The sequence below is a fragment of the Carlito syrichta genome, unplaced genomic scaffold, assembly GCF_000164805.1.
Source record: "Carlito syrichta isolate Samal-C Ts95f unplaced genomic scaffold, Tarsius_syrichta-2.0.1 Scaffold312203, whole genome shotgun sequence".
NCBI classification, from domain to species: Eukaryota; Metazoa; Chordata; class Mammalia; order Primates; family Tarsiidae; genus Carlito; species Carlito syrichta.
Genome location: NW_007256299.1, coordinates 32,731 through 54,062, shown reverse-complemented (window position 1 = coordinate 54,062; position 21,332 = coordinate 32,731). Strand labels below are relative to the sequence as shown.

The 21,332-nt window shown below is 37.7% G+C and overlaps 1 pseudogene; it reads left to right on the top strand.

Annotated features, from left to right (window-relative positions):
• Nucleotides 1-21,332, top strand: part of LOC103272283 — a 39,506-nt pseudogene that overhangs the window by 793 nt on the left and 17,381 nt on the right.

Below are 21,332 nucleotides of genomic sequence, written 5' to 3'. Positions count from 1 at the left end.
TGAAATAAATTATTATAGTGAAGGAGAACCATTGACATTCAGAAGTGCTATTCAACAAATGCATAGACACAAACTACCACTTATTGTTGCATTTTAACACTTGTACTTTATCCAGAAAATTAAATTAAATATATATTTCTGAGAAGTTGGTGATATATTTGCATATCAGATCATATATGTTGCCAAAACCAAAGTTAACCATATTTAAGCAGAGCAGCAGTTTCAGAAGATTTTTGCTGTACGTTCAAATGGTAAAACAGAGATGCCAAATGCTTATAATTAAAATGTTTTTATTTGAGGTTTGAAATTTAACTCCAATTATCTGTTTATAGAAAAAAATGTACCAAAGATTTTCAGCACACTGACAGCAAACCTTATGGCAGGGATTTTTCTTGGCACTACCGATATTCTGGGCAGGAAGATTCTTTCTTTCTTTTTTCTTTTTTTTTTTGCAGAGACCTGTCGTGTGCACTGTAGGATATTTAGCAGAATCCTTGGTTTCTACCCATTTTGTGTCCCCTCCCTAGCTGATACAACCAAAAATATTATCAGACATTGCCAAATATCCTCTAAGGGCACACCTGCTTCCTACCTCATTGAGATCTCTGGCCCAAGGCAAGACTTCTCCCTTATATACTCTCTCACAAATCTATCCCTGAGCACCAGCAACAGTTAGGATGCATTTTCACATTTTCCAAAAGCTCACTGATTTGACAATTTTTAAAACAGTTCTTTGTAAGCCTTTCCCTCTACCCACTTTGATATAAAAGACCTAAAAGAACCAAACCTCTTTAAGTGGTTTGTAGCAAGTGTGGGCTCCTTTTATTTCCCACAACTGAGAGAAGATGCTTGGCATAGACATTGTGGGGATTCTTTTTTCTCTCTTAGTTGGTGGAAAAAAATGTTTCTGCTTTTCATGAGAGGAGTGAAGGAGGTATCAGCCATGTCTTTCAGTCTAAGAAGTGACTGATAAATTTCAAGTGGCAAAGGACTAATTGTTCTGTGCTGCCTTGCAAAGGTCTGTCCCATTTTCATATAAATATTGTAGAGATCTTTTAGATCTAGTTATTGTGACTGGACTCCTCAGTTTTCTTAGAGATAGCTTAAATAAAAGTAAATTTCTTTTAGAAAGCAAATAGAATACTATTTCAGTAATACTAGTATCCTGAATCATTTGATTATTTAATTCTATTTCAGGCATTTGATTTTTTTCCTCTCTACCCACAAAAATTTTGCTAACATTAGTTTCTGGAAAGGAGAAGCAGTAATTGACTCAACATTGCCCCTGAACTGGTTCTTCTGCTTCTGAAGCAAGTTTTCTTTAATAAAATACTTGACATATCAGATATAACACGTCTTAGACTTCTTTTACTCTGAACTTTTCATTTTTCAACAGTAAAACTAACATTGTATCTTTGTCCTGGCAAAAAGTTTTCAACTTTTTAGCTGTGCAGTATTTTTATTAGGCTGGTAGTGTGGGCTTGTAGGGTTTGCCAATCTCTGCCAGTTGGACTATTTCTTTCATCCATTCCTATATGTTTTCCAGACTATACTAAAAGGCCATTTAAGATTGTGTCCCTGACCATCTTCTTCTGAGGCCCCATTGTCCTCACTCTACCCTCACTTTCCAAGGCATCCCTGTGCTCCTGGACTGTTTGAATGCTGGCTTTCTGGCTGCAGTGTGGGGATGCAGAACCCCTTCCTCCTCTTTTCTCCATGTGCAGAAAACTGTAGTGAAAGAGAACTATGCGGGGGTGGGGGTGGAAGAGCAGGAGGAAGATGAGAAAAAAATACTTGAATCCTTTTGTAGTTTCTGCAGGTTCACAATGAATAAACTTAAGAAGTGTTTTTTTTTTAAAATTTTTGAAATATTCCTGTCTCTACCTCAGAAGTGCTTTTCACTTCAAACAGGAAGCTTCCTTTAGACCTAACTTGTAGCTTAAAGGACAAAACACATTAGGTACGGGGTCTGATGTGATCAATAACTGCAGAGAAATAGAGCTGAGGCCATTTGATTGTTTGTGATTGGATTCCTCCTTCAGTCTGCACAACCAGTGGAAACCACGGAGTGTGTAGGCTGTGTCACAGCCTCACTTAAGTATCTAAGCATTGTCATACTTTGTCTTGTGTTTGCTACAGGGAGGATGGTGGATTTTCTGGGATACAAACTAGCTGGTGGCTCAGTCATCTCCTTATGCTGTGTCTTGCTGTTCATGAAGCAGGCGGGTAGGATTCCCTTCTCCCTTTTACTATATACACCAATGTCCCAGTGAGACTTGCAGGTGCAGAGTTCTGAACTCAAGAGGACTAGACAACATCTAACAGTGTGTGTTCGGGGGCCAAGGCACCTGTGTTTCACAAAAGACTCCTCCCCTCCGAGCTGAGTTCCCTTTGGAAAGTTATTTGAGCATGTTATGCCTTAAATTCTTCATCTTTATGAAGAGAATAACAATAGTACCCATATCTCAGAGGCCAGCATAGACTTTAGCAGTAAACCATACATGAAAAGCACTTGAATTGAAGCCTGGAATGCATTAAGTTTTTCATTGATTCTCCTGCTTCCATGCAGGACGGAACTGTGGGGGCAAAAAAGGATCTGCTTCTTACTATAACTTAAGTAGCAAACAACAACAACAACAACAACAACAACAAAAAACTTGGAAATTAGAAATTAGAAAGAGACTTTTAAGAAATTGACTTGGAAATCTTACCGGCTGAATTTTGTCAGTCAAACTGTTGCATCTTGAAAAAGAATTATGAAAATTCGACATCAGAGGACGATAGTAGTGCCCCACGAAAAATGTAGTGTGGAAAAGTGGGCAAAAACACTGGGCAGCACACCAGAAGGCACCAGCTGCCGACTCAGCCCCCCAGAAACGGTACAGAATCGTGAGACTGCCATCCTCTCTTGCTCATACTGCCATTCCCTACACCTTAACAGTCAATCAGAGATGCCTTCAAGTACAGCTTTGTGTTTAGCTTCTGTCAATGGAGAATACAGGCCAACATCCACTTAAATTCTGTAGCAACCTTTTGGCATCATGTATTGACATTGAACAGCTATTATAGAGAGTGCAGTTCTTTATTGGGAGGATGAAATCTTCACAGAGAATTGGCAAATGGCCTTGCAGCATTTAGGATAAGAAAGATCTATGATGCAAGACATGTAAAATTATTAAACATAATAATATACACAACTGTTCAATATCTCTCCAATTTGCAGTTAATAAAGAGGAAGTCAGAAATGTCTTAGAACTTAATTGGAAGTCTCAGACTCTCTAGATGAATCACTTAATCCACCAAAAAAATGTCCTTTTGAGAACTGCGATGTACATAGCCCCAGTAGGTGGATTCTTGCTTTTTCCAGGAAAAATAAAAAGAAGGGGGAAAAAATCCCAGTTTCTTATCTAGGATAAGATGAATCCTGAAAGTTGGAAAATTGTGATAAAAAAATTTGTTACCTAAATTTTAGGAAAATGATTAAAATACTCATCAGTAATAATAATGAAGTTTCAAATTTAAAAATGAGTTTATGCATTCACTTCTTTGAGGACAAAAATAACCCAGAGATAATGGTTTTAGTATCTTAAAGATGAAGAAATTAAGGCTTCACATCTCAAAGTCAGAGTAAGAATCATCCCCAAATCACATAGCTAGTAAATGACAGACTCAGCAATCACACTCAAGTTTTTGAACTGAATTTATTTTCAGTATACACAATTGTCTCTGTACCCAACAAATGTACAAATCATCATGGTAGATTTCTCTAAAACAGTGAAAATAAATCCCTCTCTCCTCTTGGTGCCTCCATATTGACAGGCTGAACGTTCCAAAGCACGCACAGTGATACTATGGCTGTCATTTCTTCGTTCCTCTTTCCACTCATTATGTAGATGACTTCAGAGCGATTGGTCCTGCTCATCCTATCCTGGCCAGGGTTGGGGAAGATGCCCTACTCACCTGTCAGCTGCTCCCCAAGAGGACTGCGATGCACATGGAGGTGCTGTGGTACCGCAAGGAGTCCAGCACACCGGTGTTTGCATACAGGGATGGAGCAGAAATGACCGAGATTCAGATGCAGGAGTACAGAGGCCGGGTAGGATGGATACAGGACGGCATTGCAGAGGGAAATGTGATTCTGAAGATACACAATATCCAGTCCTTTGACAATGGGCAATAGAGGTGCCGTTTCCAGGATGGGAACTATATTGGAGAAACAAGTTTGCTGCTCAAAGTAGCAGGTGAGTATCTGGAAAAAGGCATAGAGTCACAGAGACAGAAGTATGTTTGCTTATGGTGAACTTATTGTGAATTCAAAATTCCCATTGAATCATCAAGGAAATTCATAATGCTTGGTCTTCTACCCATATTCTTGTGAAAGCAAGTGTTCTGGGGTCTTCAAAGCAAGCTCATGGTTAAACTATTTAACTTGCACAGTTCTGATTATTCTTGAGGATTATTTGAAATCCATGACACGCATTCATTATCAGTTTTGCTGAGGCATGAATTTGGACCACCTAAGTTTGGTATGTAAGAGCAAATTGATTGAGGCATGAGTGAGCCCAGCTGACTGCCTCTCATCTGTATCTCAGGGAATTGTTTGTGCTCTACAAAACCATATCTATGCAGAATCTGAGATGTAAAAACTCTGTGTCTTTGTAAAATGTCCCCAGTTAGAAAACCAGTGATGAGACAAAAAGAGGTTAAGAATGTTGTGTTTTGTGGAGATTATTTATATACTAGTTTTCAATGAATTGAGGACTCACCCTTGCGTTGATATACCCACAATTTTCTGCAGAATGGCTGTATTAGCTAAGCAGAATAGGATGAGGAACAAGGGAACAATGGAAGAGTGAATCTGTCTTATGGGAACAAAATTAGATGAAGAGTAAGCTTTCGTATGATTCCCTGACCAGAACAACTCCTCCACGTGCTACCAAGGAAATAGTTCTCTGGAGAGGTTAATATCTCTGGCTGATGCCAGTTCCTTCTCTGCTCCCCCAGGAGGCTGCTTTCTAACTTTTTTTTTTATCATCCATGACTTAGTATTACTGTTATATATTCAAGGTGATTCAAATTGGATGAATGAATCAATGTATTTCTGAGATTAAGGGGGCAGGGAAAGCATATACAGATGCATTTCACTATCAAAAACATTTACAAGTAAGTCTTTTAAAAAAATACTTATTTTAAAGATGTGGGGTACAACTTGGGATTAGGTAGGTAAGAGGTCATTTTACACATAAACTTTGGATTTTGGATTTGGTCTCCACTTTTCCAGGTTTGAGATCATGTATCCTTATTGATGTAATGTGCTTCCCCTCCCCTGGCAGTTTCCCACTACTTCCAATCCCTTTCTTAAAGTATTATGATAAATGTTCAGGGTCCACTTATGTAGTACTCGATTTTTTGATTCTGTGATAGATCACTAAGTATAATAGACTCTAAATCCATCCAAGTTGCTGTGAAGTCCGTATATTTGTCCTTCTTTATGGCTGCATAATAGTTCATTGTGTATATGTACCACTTTTTAAAATCCAGTCCAGTTTTGGTGGGTAACATGGTTGGTACCATGTTTTTGCTATTGTGACTAGTGCTGCAATAACCATGCGTGCACATGTATTTTTTTGTTATTTGGTAGAATGATTTGGGTTCCTCTGGGTATATTCCTAGAAGGGGGATTGTTGGGATGTATGGAAGGTTGATTTTTAGATTTTTTAGGAATTGCCACACTGTCTTCCACAGAGGCTGTACTAATCTACACTTCTACCAACAGTGTAGAAGTGTTCCCTTTTTCTCACATCCTCTCCAGCATCTGCTGTCTTTTGAGTAATTGACGATGGCTATCCTGGCTGGAGTTAGGTGGCTTCTTAGTGTGGTTTTAATTTGCATTTCTTTGATAAGTAGTGAGGCAGAACATTTTTTAATGTATCTGTTAGCTGCTCATATGTCTTTTTTTGAGAAGTGTCTATTCATATATTTTGCTCACTTTTTAATAGGACGGTTTGGTTTTTTTCTTTTAGCATGTTTGAACTTCTTGTAGATCCTGGATGTTAGGTCTTTGTCAAATATACAGTTGGCAAATAATTTTTCCCATTTTGTAGGCTGTCTCCCTGCTCTCTTAATGGTTTCCTTTGCTTTGCAGAAGCTTTTCAGTTTGATGAGGTCCCACCTGTCTATCTTATCTGCTATAGCATGGGCATTTGTGGTTTTGATCAGGAATTGGGTGCCCATTCCAATTTCTGTAAGGGTGCCTCCTGTGTTTTTTAAAATTTTTATACTTTGAGGTTTAATGTTTAGGTCTTTAATCCATTTAGAATTTATTTTTGTGTATGGTAATAGGTAGGGGTTCTGTTTCAATCTTCTGCATGTGGTCAGCCAGTTTTCCGAGCACCGTTTTCTGAATAGGTTCTCCTCTCCCCAGTGTTTATTGGTGGAGGCTTTGTCGAAGATGAGTTGGTTGAGAAATTGAGGTTTAGCTTCTGGGATCTATATCCTGTTTTATTGGTCTATATGCCTGTCCTGGAACCAATACCAGGCTGTTTTAATAAGTGTAGCCTTATAATAAAAGTTTAAAGTTTGGAAGTGTGATACTTCCTGGTTTTTTTTGCTAAGGATTGTTTTGGCTATTTGTGGTCTTTTATGTTTCCATATGAATTTCTGTATTGTCGTTTCCAGATCTGAGAAGAATGATGATGGTAATTTAATGGATATTGCGTTGAATTTGAAGATTGCCTTGGGAAGGATGGACATCTTAACAATGTTGATTCTTCCAATTCATAAGCACGGAACATTTTCCCATTTGGTTGTGTCTTCTTTGACTTCTTAGAGAATTTTTTTGTAGTTTTCATTGTTAAGGTTTTTCATCTCTCTGATAAAGAAGATATATCATTTTTTGTTGGCTATTGTGAATGGGATTGTGCTTTTTATTTGGTTTTCTGCCTGTTTGCTGTTGGTGTATAGGAATGCAACTATCTTTTGCATGTTTATTTTGTACCCTGAGACTTTGCCAAAGTCCTTTGTCAGTGCAAGGAGACTTTTGACAGATTCTCTTGGGTTTTCAATGTATAGGATCATATAGTCAACAAAGAGCGATAGCTTAACTTCCTCTTTTCCTATTTGGATACCCTTGATTTCCTTCTCTTGTCTGATTGCTCTAGGTAGGACTTCCAACACTATGTTGAACAGTGTAGTGAGAGTGGGCATCCTTGTCTTGTTCTGGTTTTCAGGGTAAATGCTTCCAGTTTCTATCTGTTTAGCAATGTTGACTGTGGGCTTATTGTAGATAATCCACAAATATTCTTAGACTCCAGGAGAAGGTATTGCATCTCTTTCCCCCAGCAAGTGGTAAAAACAGAATATTCATCTATGGAAAATATATTCCCCTTGGTTTGGGTTTGTGAGTTTAGAGTTGAATAGAGAAAGAATTTTATGATGACATAAATTGTTCTAAACTAAAATTTCTCAAAAACATTTTACACATTGAATAGAATATTTAGTTACAAGGAACTTCTGCAGGAAATCTTATTTTACATGCCCCAGTTCATCTCATTGCATTTCAAGATCATGAGCACCAGCAAAAGAAATGGAAAGAATAAGCCCTAGGGAAGTGATTTCTGTCTAAATTGAAATCCAGATATCATCTAAAAACTCAGGCAAGGTACCTGATATAGATAATTGTAAGATAAAAAAGGCAGAGATCACAGCATAGAGGAATTCATGAATAAATTACACCACATCTTTGTTTGCTACACCAGAGACAGAAACATGATGCCATGCCCCCCTTGTCTTATTCCTCCATCTGGATCTGAACAGATATATGGGTCAGATGATAAAATTTGAAAATCCAGACTGGGGAACAAACAAAGTGTATCTGGCCTCCAAGTTAAATGGGGAAGAGACTTTGGTCTCTTTATGCTCCCTGGACTCTTACCTCCTGAATAATGTCACTGGGATCTCATTCCCCATGATTTTTGCTTTGGTGGGCTTCAGGCCTTAGGATTTTGGTTTGCTTTTCTCTACAGGGATGGGGTCTGCCACTAATATCTACATGGAGGGACCTGGGGAGAGTGGAGTCTAGCTTGTGTGCACTGCATGGGGCTGGTTCCCAGAGCCCCAGGTGTATTGAAAAGACATCTGGGGAGAGGAGTTGCTGACTGTGTTTGAGTATCACGTGGAAGAAGAAAATGGTCTATTCTACGTGAAAAGCACCCTTGTGCTCATGGATGCCTCTGTAGAGATGGTGTCCTGCTTCATTCACAACCCTGTCCTTACTGAGGAGAAGGCCTCAGTCATTGATATCCCAGGTTAGTCCTCTACCTCTTAGACCAACATGTTCCCATCACCAGGAAGGGTTCCAGGCACTGACTCCAGCATCTCATTTTTTTTAAATCAAGGGAAACATCTAACGTTTAATAAACTATATTAAAGGCTATAAAAACGATGACTGAAAATATATGCAGTACAGTTTGATTCAATAGCTGTTAATGGTACTTCAGTTCTTTAGAATTCTACTTTTTCTTCTTTGCATTGATTCTTTCTGCTCACAAGTAGCACTGATATATGAGGAAAATAAAACGATATTCTTTCAGTTGAAATGTTTTCTTAGGCTGTGTTGTGCTGTTTACTTCCAGAAATCTATCATATGAAGACAATCAAAGATGGAGTCAACTATTTACATAGCAGAATATTGCTTACAGCCTCATTTACAAATAACAACAAAAAACAACCAAAAAATCCAAGACAACAGTACAGTGTTGTTTTTTATGTTATTATAAACTATAACATTGATGAAAAATAATATTTTCAAATAATTTTAATGGTTGGAAATAATATTCATGATGTACTAGTCAATGATAAAGATTAGGTCTATCCATTGACCTTTCTAATCATATAAAATTATTGAATTTAAATAATTTTTAACTTTACTATGACTTTTGGGATGCTGTCTATATTTAGCCATTAGCATTTAGTTATTCATATAAGTTCAGAGATAAAACTTTTAAAAGAAAATGTGATATTTTAATAATGAAAAGGCAGATTATTATTAGATATAATTAATCACTCTATAAATGATAAATAAATATAATTTCTCAGTTTGTTTATAACTATAGATGATAATTGCCTATGTCCATATAACTGTATACTTTCTAGGTATCTATAAAAATAGCATGTATTATTTTTGTAACTGATAGTTAAATATTTATATGGTAAATATCAGCAGAATCATGAGAAGATAGAAATGAGAGAATTTTTGTTGGGGAGAGAAAAGGAAAAATAGCTGTACTACTTACTGATCTGGGAAAAAGGAACAATATTTTTCTGCATTTTACATTTTTTATGAATTGAGCTTCCTATAAAATGTAGAATGTTCTTTTCTTTCTTTCTTTTTTTTTATTTTTTAAAAATAGTTTCTGTCCATTCCCATTCCCTTAGATCACACAAAACTAACCCAGACTGTCAACAGCATAGAAAAGAAGCTCAAAAAGACAGAACAAAACCTTCAAGAGATGAATGACTACTTCAAAAGACTGAACCTAAGAGTAATTGGCCATCCTGAGGCAGAGAGAGAAACAGAGGTCACACTGGAACAAACATTTCATGAAATCATTCAAGAAAGCTTCCCTCATCTCACCAAGGATGAAAAAATTCAAACACAAGAGATTCAGAGAACCCCTGCAAGACAACAAATGAGAAGACCAACTCCCAGACATATAATAATTCGCCTAAACAAAGTAGTTATAAAAGAAAAAATCCTAAAGGCTGCAAGAGAAAAAGGTCAGACTACCTACTAAGGAAGACCAATTAGAATAGCAGCAGATTTATCTACAGAAACCCTTCAGGCTAGGAGAGCTTGGAGCCCTATCTTCAAAGTTCTAAAAGATAAACAATTTCAACAGAGAATAACCTACCCAGCCAAGCTAAGCTTCATCAGTGAGGGAGAATTGAAATGTTTCCCAGATATCCAATCCCTAAGAACCTACGCTGCCACCAGACCACCGCTACAAGAAACATTTAAGAAAGTATTGAATACAGAAGAAAAGGAAAAAAGAACAACAACGTTCTTCACAAGAGTATAGGCAAAAGATTAAAAACACACACGATCCAACTCTAAAACCAAAAGAAAGACAACACACAAACAGGAAGAACAACTACTCTGTAAGTACATTATGATAGGGATCAACTCTCACATCTCAATAATTAGTTTGAAGGTGAACGGACTAAATGCACCACTGAAAAGACATAGAATGGCAAAATGGATAAAATATCACCAGGCAACAATCTATTGCCTTCAAGAGACTCACCTTACTAGAAAGGACACTCACAGACTCAAAGTAAGGGGATGGGAAACAAATTTTCAGGGGAATGGAACACAAATGAAAGGAGGAGTCATGATCTTTATCTCAGATTTCTTCAAATGTTATTCTTGTTCTTTTTCCAGGGAAATTCCAGACTCAGCTGGGTAAGTAGGAGGGCCTGGTATGCACCTGTACAGGGAGTCCCTGCTTTTCCCAGCATGTGGGCATTACTGTGAGACTTTGTGATCCAGAGGAGAAACTGAGGCACAATTTTACCAAGTCTTATGGTCAGTTAGTACCAGAGGTGACCAAAAATTACAGGTCTCCACAGTCTCCTTTGGGACCTTTCCACAGTATAACCTGCCATTTAGGGGATTCATGGGGATTCCACTGAGCCTCCGATAGACATCTACATGCTCTGTGTGGTGAGGGGTAGATGGAAGATGGAAAGTGATGGGGGGGAGAATGAAGAGTAGGGGGCCCCTTTAAAAACATTTCAAATGTGAGTGAGAGCAAAATCATCATGATAAAAGTAGGTCACACCCACCACATTTACCCTTTAGCCCTGCTATGGGCTCTGCTCCTGCTCCTCACCCCAGTAGACTCCTAACTTCAAGGTTATTGGGAGGGAGTATTACCTCCTGGGTGAAGCCTAGGATCTTGTGGCTGGGGTAATAATTGTTTTTATTTTTTAGCCTTATAATTTTACTCCAGGTATTATTTACTGCATCTAAGATAAGTGGTTTAAAAAATAACCAACTGATTAAGAACCCCTTTCAGTTTATCCTTTGCGTACTTACAGTCTTCCTCCCTTCCGGGCCTCTTCACTCAGTCTAAGGTAAACACCCTGTTCCCTGCACAGATGCACAAGAACTCGGATCCCTCATGTCCTCCCTTATCAATACCCGCTCTTCATCAAGTCACCTGTTACAGGAATGTGTATGTATGTGTGTGCTTTACGTGAGCTTAAACACACCTTTCAGCTCATAAAAGAGTTTTGGAGGAAAATCAGGGGGACAAACACCCCCCAATCTTTGCTGGAGTCTACTGTGACATCTTTGGCCCCATAAGACCTCAGGAAAGTCAAAGGTAACTCTATAATCTGAGGAGAGACACACACCTGTGAGTTCTGCCCTTCTGAGTCGGAGCCCTTTCTGCCTAGGGTAGCAATTGTGTCTAATCTGATTGAAACTCTAACTGGCAGAGCTTATCAGTTGCATATCAGGAAGTCAAACTAGTGTTTGGGCAATTGACACACGTCTGTATCCCTCAAGTAGACTGTAGAAAACGAGTCACACCTCTGGGTTCTCTGAGCCAACTCGACATGCCCATTGTATCCCCAGCACACAAAACACAATCTCGTGTCATGCTGGCCTTCCAGGACCACAGTTAACCAAGGTGGGGAGATGGAGCTTCTCTTTGCTCCATGTCAGGTGAAGGAGGAGAACTGTGCACACAGGGAGCTTCAAGGGTGAGCTGTGGCGACTGAAATGCCCAGGAACTCCACAGCCATTTCTTGTATTATCCTCATGAATTAGAGGCTCAGGGGAAGGACTTCTTGCCAAGGGCCACTAAAACAACCAGCTCTTTAAAAAAATCTTGAGACAGATAATCCAGTTTCCTTTCTGGCAAGTAATGCTACAGATTTATAAACATGATGACTCGTTTTTTGAAATACTAACTATATACCAGCCAGTATGCTAGGTGCTTTAGGTGAATTACTTCCTTTTTTTTTACAATAATTATAAACGTTAATAAATTTATCCTCATTCTGAAGTTAAGAAACAATCTTAGAGACATATGTAGTTTGCTGAAAATTGCTAAAATTTCAATGTTTGCCTTATATTCTATGTTTATTAACTTAAGAGTGCAAATTCTTAATCACTTACGTGTGATTTTTGTCAGTCCATCAGATTCTATTTTTCTTGCCTTTAAAATGAACAAATTGAGCCTGGGTGTGGTGGCTCATGCCTGTAATTCCAGCACTTTGGGAAGTGGAAGCAAGAGGATTGTCTGAGCCCAGGAATTTGAGATCAGCCTGAGCAACATGGCAAGACTTTATCTCTACAATTAAAAAAAATGAGCCAGGTGTGATGGCATATGCCAGGAGTCCCAACTACTTGGAAAACTGAGGTGGAAGGATTGCCTGAGTTCAACAAGTCAAGGCTGAGTTAGCTGTGAGTGTGTGACTGCACTCCAGCCTGGGCAACAGAGTGAGATTCCAACTAAAAAAAATAAAAATAAAAATAAATAAATGAATAAATAAATAAAATAGAATAAAATAAAAATAAAATGAGCTGACTGAATCTCTAACAGTGTCCAGTTCTAGAAGACCAGATATAATATAACTTCACATATTTGAGAAACAAGATAGTGTGCTAATTGAATATGCGGATTGAAAGAGGATTGAAAGTCAGATTTCAAGAGACTAGTGTATAATTCAGTGTACTTACACTTGAGAACGGATTTAATTTTTCAGTAGATATTCAGAATGCATTTCAGGACATACATACAATACTCAAAACAAAAACAAAACAAAGCATTATGTTTGAAACCAGTACAGAATTGAGTGGAAGGTTGTGTCCAAAATTGTATAGAAAAAGGAAATTATGCACAATCGCTCTGAAGGCATTCATATTTTAGTAGCATATCAATTATTAAAAAACAGGACTGCATGACTTTTCTAGTACCTTATACTTTAGTATTTTAGATTTTGGAAACACAGGAGTTTTGTCTGTCTAAGATGCATCAAATTAATTGAACTCTCCATATTTATATTTTGCCATACTTAGTGTCAATTTTAGCTCTTCACTACCTATGTTTTGCAGAGGAAACCAGTTTCAGATTCGATATGTGCCACAGGTCATGGACAGGAAAGACAATTCTCATATGGGTAATGGAAAGGAGGAGGTAGTCTGTTTTATTAAGTAATTTCCTGTAAGACGCATAGATGTAAAACTAACCACAAATGAGTCATTAGTTCATTTTTTTCCCCTGATTCTTACACTTGTCTGCAGACATTAAAAGGTACATAGGGAAGGAAGATAATACTGTTTTAGGTAAAATTGCAGGGCAAAGCAAATAAATTGCTAAAAATAACTGGAAGTCAAATGTTACATAAAATAAAAGGGAAATATCTGAAAATTAGAATTGTGTTGATGGGGACTTTCCTCTCTAAAAAGATATTGAACTGTTTTTAGCCAATGACATAATTGAGGGATATTATGCCTTTGGCAAGTAACTCCATGCATAGAACCTGCAATGTTATGTTTGTATGTCTGTTGTAAATGCACACAACATATATGTGAAATCATTCTTATTATTTGATAGAAAAGGATGATTCTGAATTTGTAATAGAGCAAAATTGGCATGATCAGGACCTGATAAGAATGGAAAGTGTAATATAGTTGGATCCAGAAAACCCTCATAGAAAATTGTCTTCACCCTCCAGAGTGGGAGAATTATTCCATTTGTACATTTGTTGTTTTGCATTTTGTATTTTGTCAACTTTCCTGGTTCTTGATCTCCAAATGTTTCTCAAAATTATCTTGGTACATTCAACTTGGTGTGTGTCTATAACACCACATATGTGGAATAATGAGGAAATAAAATATAACAACTGGAACAGATTTCTAAGGTATTACAAAGAATATCTAGAAGATAGTTTCTTCAAACTTTATAACCAAAAATCCACCTGTAACTTATTTTCATCTTCTCCCCATTATCTTGTCAGAGAGTGAAATTGCCTTCAATGCCCTCAAGTCTCACAGGTCTGTGTTTCTCTGCTCACACTGTGTGGTCATCTGTGTACCTTATATAGACTATTTTGTTTAACCCCACAACAATTTTATGACTTGGGCAGTAATATACCAAATTTATGGTTTTAGAAAATGAGGCATAGATAGATCAAAAAGTAGTTGAAGATCATATAGATATGAAGGATTAAAATAAAATCTTTAGACATACTAAGGTTAGCAGAGTTCACCTGAATAAAGAACAATTTGCAATTCAGGCAGCCCTCAGAACCAGAGCATGTTTAGAGAACTCTGGGCAGCAATATGGTCAGACAGCATTTATGGACAAAATGGAAGTGAGATACAGGAAACAGAAGTGAGGTACAGAGACAGCTCTACTGGTTGCAGCTCAGTGTTTGTTTATTTGAACACATTTTGAACATCTGCACACACTGATGCGTGACTGCTTTTCAGCTATTCATTATAAACGTATATGTGTACCCCTAATTTAGGCTTTCACTTAGTTTATGTACTTAGTTGGTTGCATTTTGTTACATAAGGATTGAGGTACAGAGGCATCCTTAGTCCAAATTTGTGAAATGTTCATTTTATTCTGAAAATTTAAACTGCAAAAGTTGTAAATTATTTGTCTGTAAACTGAATGAAATTATAGGTAAGGAGGGCAGGTAGAGGTTCAATTGCTGATTTTTTTTTTTGACTGACTCACAGCACGAGATGTTTCTTTCTTGAACAAGGACAACTTCTGTCCTGAGTCCATAAAACCTACATCTCTCCAAAGGCTGATATAGGGCTTTACAGCTTCCATGGGATGTCTGTGGTTTCTATACCCCCCTAGAGCTGTTCTTGGTGATGACACTATTTGCTCCATTTTGATTCTTTCATTGTGTTTTATCTGCTTTATTGAACAGCTTCTTTAAAAGTGATTGGGCCTTCTCAGCCCATCCTTGTCAGAGTAGGAGAAAACAGTTAACCTGTTACTTGCCACTGAAGGCTGATGCACAAAACATGGAGGTGAGATGGGTCCGATCCCACCCTTACCCTGCTGTGCATGTGTATATGGATGGGGACCATGTGGCTGGAAAACAGATGGCAGAGTACAGAGGGAGGACTGCACTGGTGAGTGATGCCTTTGACGAGGGCAAAGTGACTCTGCAGATAAGCAATGCCAGACCTTCAGATGATGGGAAATACCACTGCCTTTTTGAACAAGATGCTGTCTACCAGGAGGCCAGTTTGGATCTGAAGGTGGTAGGTAAGGATTCTAGATAAATGTTTTGGAGTCAACACCTGTTATCACTTTAACATACTAGTTCCTAGAAAATTTATCTGGTTTCTGAAATTTGCTTAATACACATTGCTTGTCAAATTTATATTGAACCCTCCATTGTGTAGGAACTGTCATAAATGCTCAAAGTTCACAAACTAAGATGGGCCAAATTTAATTATTTGAATAAAGAACTCCTTAACCATTATTGTCAAAAAGTTAGCATGTATTTAGGGGAATCTGAGAATTTTACTCCGTCATTTTGCACCGAACTCATTATTTCACAGTGTGTTATGAGTATTCTGGGATATGTAGTAAATTAAAGGAAATATAATAATTTGAAGACTCAACTAGATCAACCATATAAACAAAAGTCATAAATATTGACAAGGTTGGCAGGGATGGAGAAAAAAGATAAGACCACTCCCTAATCATGATTTCCTACTGTCTATATTTGTGAGAATTAGTTATCAAGTTAGCAAATGCCACTGAAGATGTAAGTCAAAATCCTGGATATTCTACATGTGTTTCCCATGTAGTTTGAATCTAAATTCACGAACATATTTAGAAAACATCCACAGGAGCACATGTCACAAAGTTAAATAGGCCCCATCATTTTCTGCCATTGGACACAAATATTCATATAATTTTTATCTTTTAGCATTTTAAAAAATAACTTAAAAAAAATTCCATCCATGTGTTTCTTGCTTGGTCAAAGTTATTTTGTTCTCAGTGACAGAAGAAAAATGTCATATATGAAAGATTATCATAAATCTTAATCTGTTTCAGTATGATTTTGGAATACAAAAATAAAAAAAAATTTAAAAAACAAGAAAATGTTCCAGCCAACTTCATCCCTAAGTGGAGTATAATCCGCCTTAAGTTCTTTTCTCTTCCCCAAGCCCTCTATATCTCTTTCCTTTCAGGGAAGTCATTGCTCACACAACCAATAAAAAGATTCTAGGCATTGATTCCTTGATCTCTGTTCGCAGTCTGGGTTCTTTTCCGCTAATCATCATGAAGGGACTGGAGGATGGAGAAATACAGTTGATATGTATTTCAGATAAGTATCATGTATTTCAGATGGGTGGTTCTCACGACCCCAAGTGCAGTGGAGGGACTTGGAAGGGAAGAAAATGCCATCATCTTCTGAGGTCATAACTCAGGATGGCCATGGGCTGTTCCATGTGGAGACATTTCCATTGGCCCATTGAGGATGTGACTTGCTCCATCGGTATTCCTCTTTTAGGTGAGAAGAAAACAGCTGCTTATTCTCCCTCGAGCTGGCGATTCCATATGGTCCTCCAGGTTTGGGAAATAATTATCAAGACCAATCCAGGCTTACTTATTTTATTGTTCTTTAAAAAATTTTATTTTTCTCTCTGATGAATTATCCTGCTAACATATTCCCCTATAAAGTTTGTTTTTAGGAATCTCCTCCTCTGAATTCTCCCTGAGTGTCCTAAACTAGAGGCTAAAGTCAAAATTATTGTTGAGTATACATTAAATTCTCATAACTGACTCTCTCTTCAATCTAGCTCCAAACTCTCTTCTAATGTGAAAACTATTACAGTATTTTTTTATTTTTCCCTCTCATTGTAATTTTCTACTAGATTAGAAACTAATTTTCCTTTAAGCCCTCTTTATGGTTGTAGTTTGGGTAATTTTGTCCGGTTGCAACCCCACTTATTCCAGTGAGTGTGATATAATTGGAAGAGAGCAGAGAATATGTTTGTGTGTGAATTTCTGAGAGGGGCGAACATTAAAACGAGACATAAACTTGCATTCTCTCCTCTACTTCTACAGAGCAGGGAGGAAGCAGACCAATTGTCTCTTTGAGAGACTCAATTTCTTCAGCTCAGCAGCTGCTCATATGAAAAAGATATTGTCCTAGTTTCTTGATTTAATGAGATTCTGGGGTTTCATTTTAGAGTCTGAGATGACTTTTTCATGGAAGATACTTCTGATTTTGGCATTGCTTCTTGCTGCAGCTGTAGTCCAAAACTTTAGGAAGAGCTTTAAAGAAGGTAAGTTAGGTAAACAAAATAGTGTGAGCATGCTCTGTGGTAGGAACATACTGTGCACTTTCTGTAGCCTCCCTTTTCCGCAGTCACCCACGGGAGGCATTTAGTGAATAACCAGTAACTAAGGAAATGTGAGAAACATGAGCCTATGGATTACAAAGAGCTCAAGGCTCACTTTTCCACTGTCCTTAATCACATGATCCAGGTTTTCTCAAGTATGTGAATACTTCATACAGTTTTTGGCTTTTCTTTTCTACAATAGTAAAGATTTAAAAAATTTTTTTCTGCATTATTATTGACATAATTACTGACTTCACAAAATGTAATTCCTTTTTTTTTTTTGAGTTGGAGTCTCATTCTGTCACCCGGGTTGGAGTGTAGAGGTATGATCACTGCCACTGTAGCCTTGACCTGCTGGGCTCAGGCAATCCTTCTGACTCAGCCTTCTAAGTAGCTGAAACTACAGGTGCACACTATCACGTCTGGCTAATTTTTTGATTTATTGTAGAGACCAGGTCTTGCCAAGTTGCCTGGGTTGGTCTCGAACCCCTGAGCTCAGGCAATCCTCTTACCTCAGCCTCCCATTGTGCTGAGATTACAGGCTTGAGTCACTGTTCTCAGCCATAAAATGCAATTCTTATGTGTTATAGACTAACTTTAGAGCTCATGAAATGATCATTGATAACATATTTAAAAAAATTTTTATAATAAAGATGTGGGGTACAATTCAGGGTAAGTATACAGACATTGATAATGCAGGTATCCCTGTTAATGAAGCATGCCCCTCCCTCCCCTAGCAGTTTTCCTCAACTGCCAATTCCAATCCCCCCACCAACAGTTTCTCATTACTGCCACTCGCTTTCTTATAGCATTATAATTGTTCAAGGTCCTGTTATGAGTGAGAACATATGGAACTCTGTTCTTTGTTTCTGTGATAAATCACTGAGTATGATCGACTCTAAATTCATCCAGGCTACTGCAAAGCTCATATATTTGTCGTTCTTTATGGCTGTATAATATTCCGTTGTGTATGTACCACCTTTTTTTTATCCAGTCTGGCTTCGATGGGCAACATGATTGATTCCATGTTTTTGCTATTGTGAATAGAGCTGCAACAAACATATGTGTGCAGGTATCTTCTTTGTAGAATGATTTGAGTTCTTCTGGGCATATTCCCAATAGGGGAATTGCTGGGTCATATGGAAGGTTAATTTCTAGTTCTTTCAGAAATCTCCAGACTGTTTTCCAGAGAGTTTGTACAAGTTTGCATTCCCACCAGCAGTGTAGAAGCGTTCCTTTTTCTCCACATCTTTGCCAGCAACTGTTGTTGTTTATTTTTATTACTGAAGGTCATTCTTACAGGTGTTAGGTGGTATCTCAATGTGGTTTTGATTTGCATTTCTTTGATGATGAGTGAGGCTGAGCACTTTTTCATGTGTCTGTTGACTGCCCGTACATCTTCTTTTGAGAAGTGTCTATTCATGTCTTTTGCCCACTTTTTAAAGGGGCTATTTGTTTCTTTCCCTTCAGTGTCTTTGAGTTCCTTGTAGATCCTAGATGTTAGGCCTTTTTCAGATATACAGTTGGCAAATATTTTTTTCCTATTCTGTGGGCTGTCTCCCTGTTCTCTTGATGGTTTCTTTTGCTTTGCAGAAGCTCATTAATTTGATGAGGACCCACTTGTCTATCTTATTTCGTAAGGTATTGGCCTTTAGGGTTCTGAGTAGGAATTGGTTCCCGGTTCCAATTTCCATAAGGGTGTCTCCTGCATTTTCTAAGATTCTTATAGTTTGAGGTTTGACTCTGATCCATTTAGAGTTAATTTTTGTGTATGGTGTCAGGTAGGGGTCCTGTTTCAATCTTCTGCATGTGGTCAGCCAGTTTTCCCAGCACCATTTACTGAATAGGTTTCCTCTCCCCAGTAGTTGTTGTTGGAGACTTTGTTAAAGATGAGTTGGTTGAGGAATTGAGACTTTGCTTCCGGAATCTCTATCCTGTTCCATTGGTCTATGTGCCTGTTTTTATACCAATACCAGGCTGTTTTGATTACTGTAACCTTATAGTAGAGTCTGATACCTCCTGCATTGTTTCTTTTGCTAAGGATTGTTTTGGCTATCCGTGGTTGTTTATGTTTCCATATGAATTTCCATATTGTCATTTCCAGGTCTGAGAAGAATGATGTTGGTAACTTAATGGGTACTGCATGGACTCTGTAGATTTTCTTTAGTAGGATGGACATCTTAACAATGTTGATTCTTCCTATCCATGAGCATAGTATATTTTTCCGTTTGTTTGTGTCTTCTTGAATTTCTTTGAGCAGTGTTTTGTAATTCTCATTGTAAAGGTCTTTCACTTCTCTGGTTAGGAAGATGCTGAGGTATTTCATTTTTTTTGTGTGGTTATTGTGAATAGGATCATGCTTTTTATCTGTGTCTCTGCCTGCTTGTTTTTGATGTATAGGAATGCAACTGACTTTTTCACATTTATTTTGTACTCTGAGACTTTGCCAAAGTCCTTTACCAGTGCGAGCAGGTTTTTGACATATTCCCTTGGATTTTCAAGGTGTAGGATCATATCATCAGCAAAGAGGGATAACTTGACTTCCTCGTTTCCTATTTGGATACTTCTGATTTCCTTCTCTTGTCTAATTGCCTGGGCTAGGACTTCCAACACAATTTTGAACAAGAAGGGTGAGAGTGGGCAGGCTTGTCTTGTTCCAGTTTTCAAGGGAAATGATTCTAGTTTCTGTCCATTTAGAAATATGTTAGCTGTGGGTTCATCATACATGGCACATACTATTTTTAGGTATGTTCTTTCTATACCTAGGTGTCTGAGGGTTTTTATCAAGAAGGGATGCTGGATTTTATCAAATGCTTTTTCTGCATCTAATGAGATAATCATGTGGTTCTTGTTTTTACATCTGTTGATGTATTTAATGACATTTATGGTCTTGCGAATGCTGAACCAGCCCTGCATCCTGGGGATGAAGCTTACTTGGTCATGGTGGATGATTTTTGAGATGTGCTTTTGGATCAGATTTGCTAGAATCTTGCTGAGAATTTTTGCATCTATGTTCATAAGGGATATTGGCCTGTAGCTCTTTGTTGCATCTTTACCCGGTTTGGTTATCAGTGTAATATTAGTTTCATAAAATGGTTTGGGGAGAATTCCATCTTTCTCAATTGCCTGGAATACTTTCAATAGGATTGGTATCAGCTCTTCCTTGTATGTTTTGTATAGTTCTGCTGGAACGCCATCCAGTCCAGGGTTTTTTCTGGTGGGTAGTTTTTATATGACAGAGTCAATTTCCTGGATTGTTATTGGTCTATTTAGTTTCTCTATGTCTTCTTGTTTCAACTTAGGTAGGTTTTGTGATGTCCATTTCATCTAGGTTATCAAGTTTGTTTCCATATAGGTGTACATAGTAATCTCTGCTAATCTTTTGTATTTCTTCAGGGTGTGTTGTGATTTGATCTTTTGTATTTCTGATTGTGCTTTTTCTCTCTTTTGCAGTCATTCTGGCCAGGGGTCAATCTTGTTAATTCTTACAAAGAACCAGCTTTTTGTTTGGTTGACGCTTTCTATATTTTTGTCTTCTATGTGCCATATTTGGCTCTTATTTTTGTGATTTGGATTCTTCTGCTAAAGTTGGAGTTTTGATGTTCTTCTCTTTCCAGCTCCCTTAGGTGACTTGTTAGGCTCTCCACTTGGGTCTTTCCATTTTCTTGATGTGTGGTTGTACAGATATAAATTCCCCTCTTTAAACAGATTTCATGGCATCCCAGAAGTTTTGGTAAGATGTTTCTTCATTTTCATTTGTTTCCAGGAAACTTTCAATTTCTTCTTTGATTTCAGTGTTGACCCAGTCGTTGTTCAGCATCATGCTGTTTAGTGTCCATGTCTTTGTGAACTTTGGGGAAATTTTGTTGGCGTTGATATTTATTTTTATTCCACTGTGGTCTGAAAAGGCTCATGGCAAGATTTCAATCTT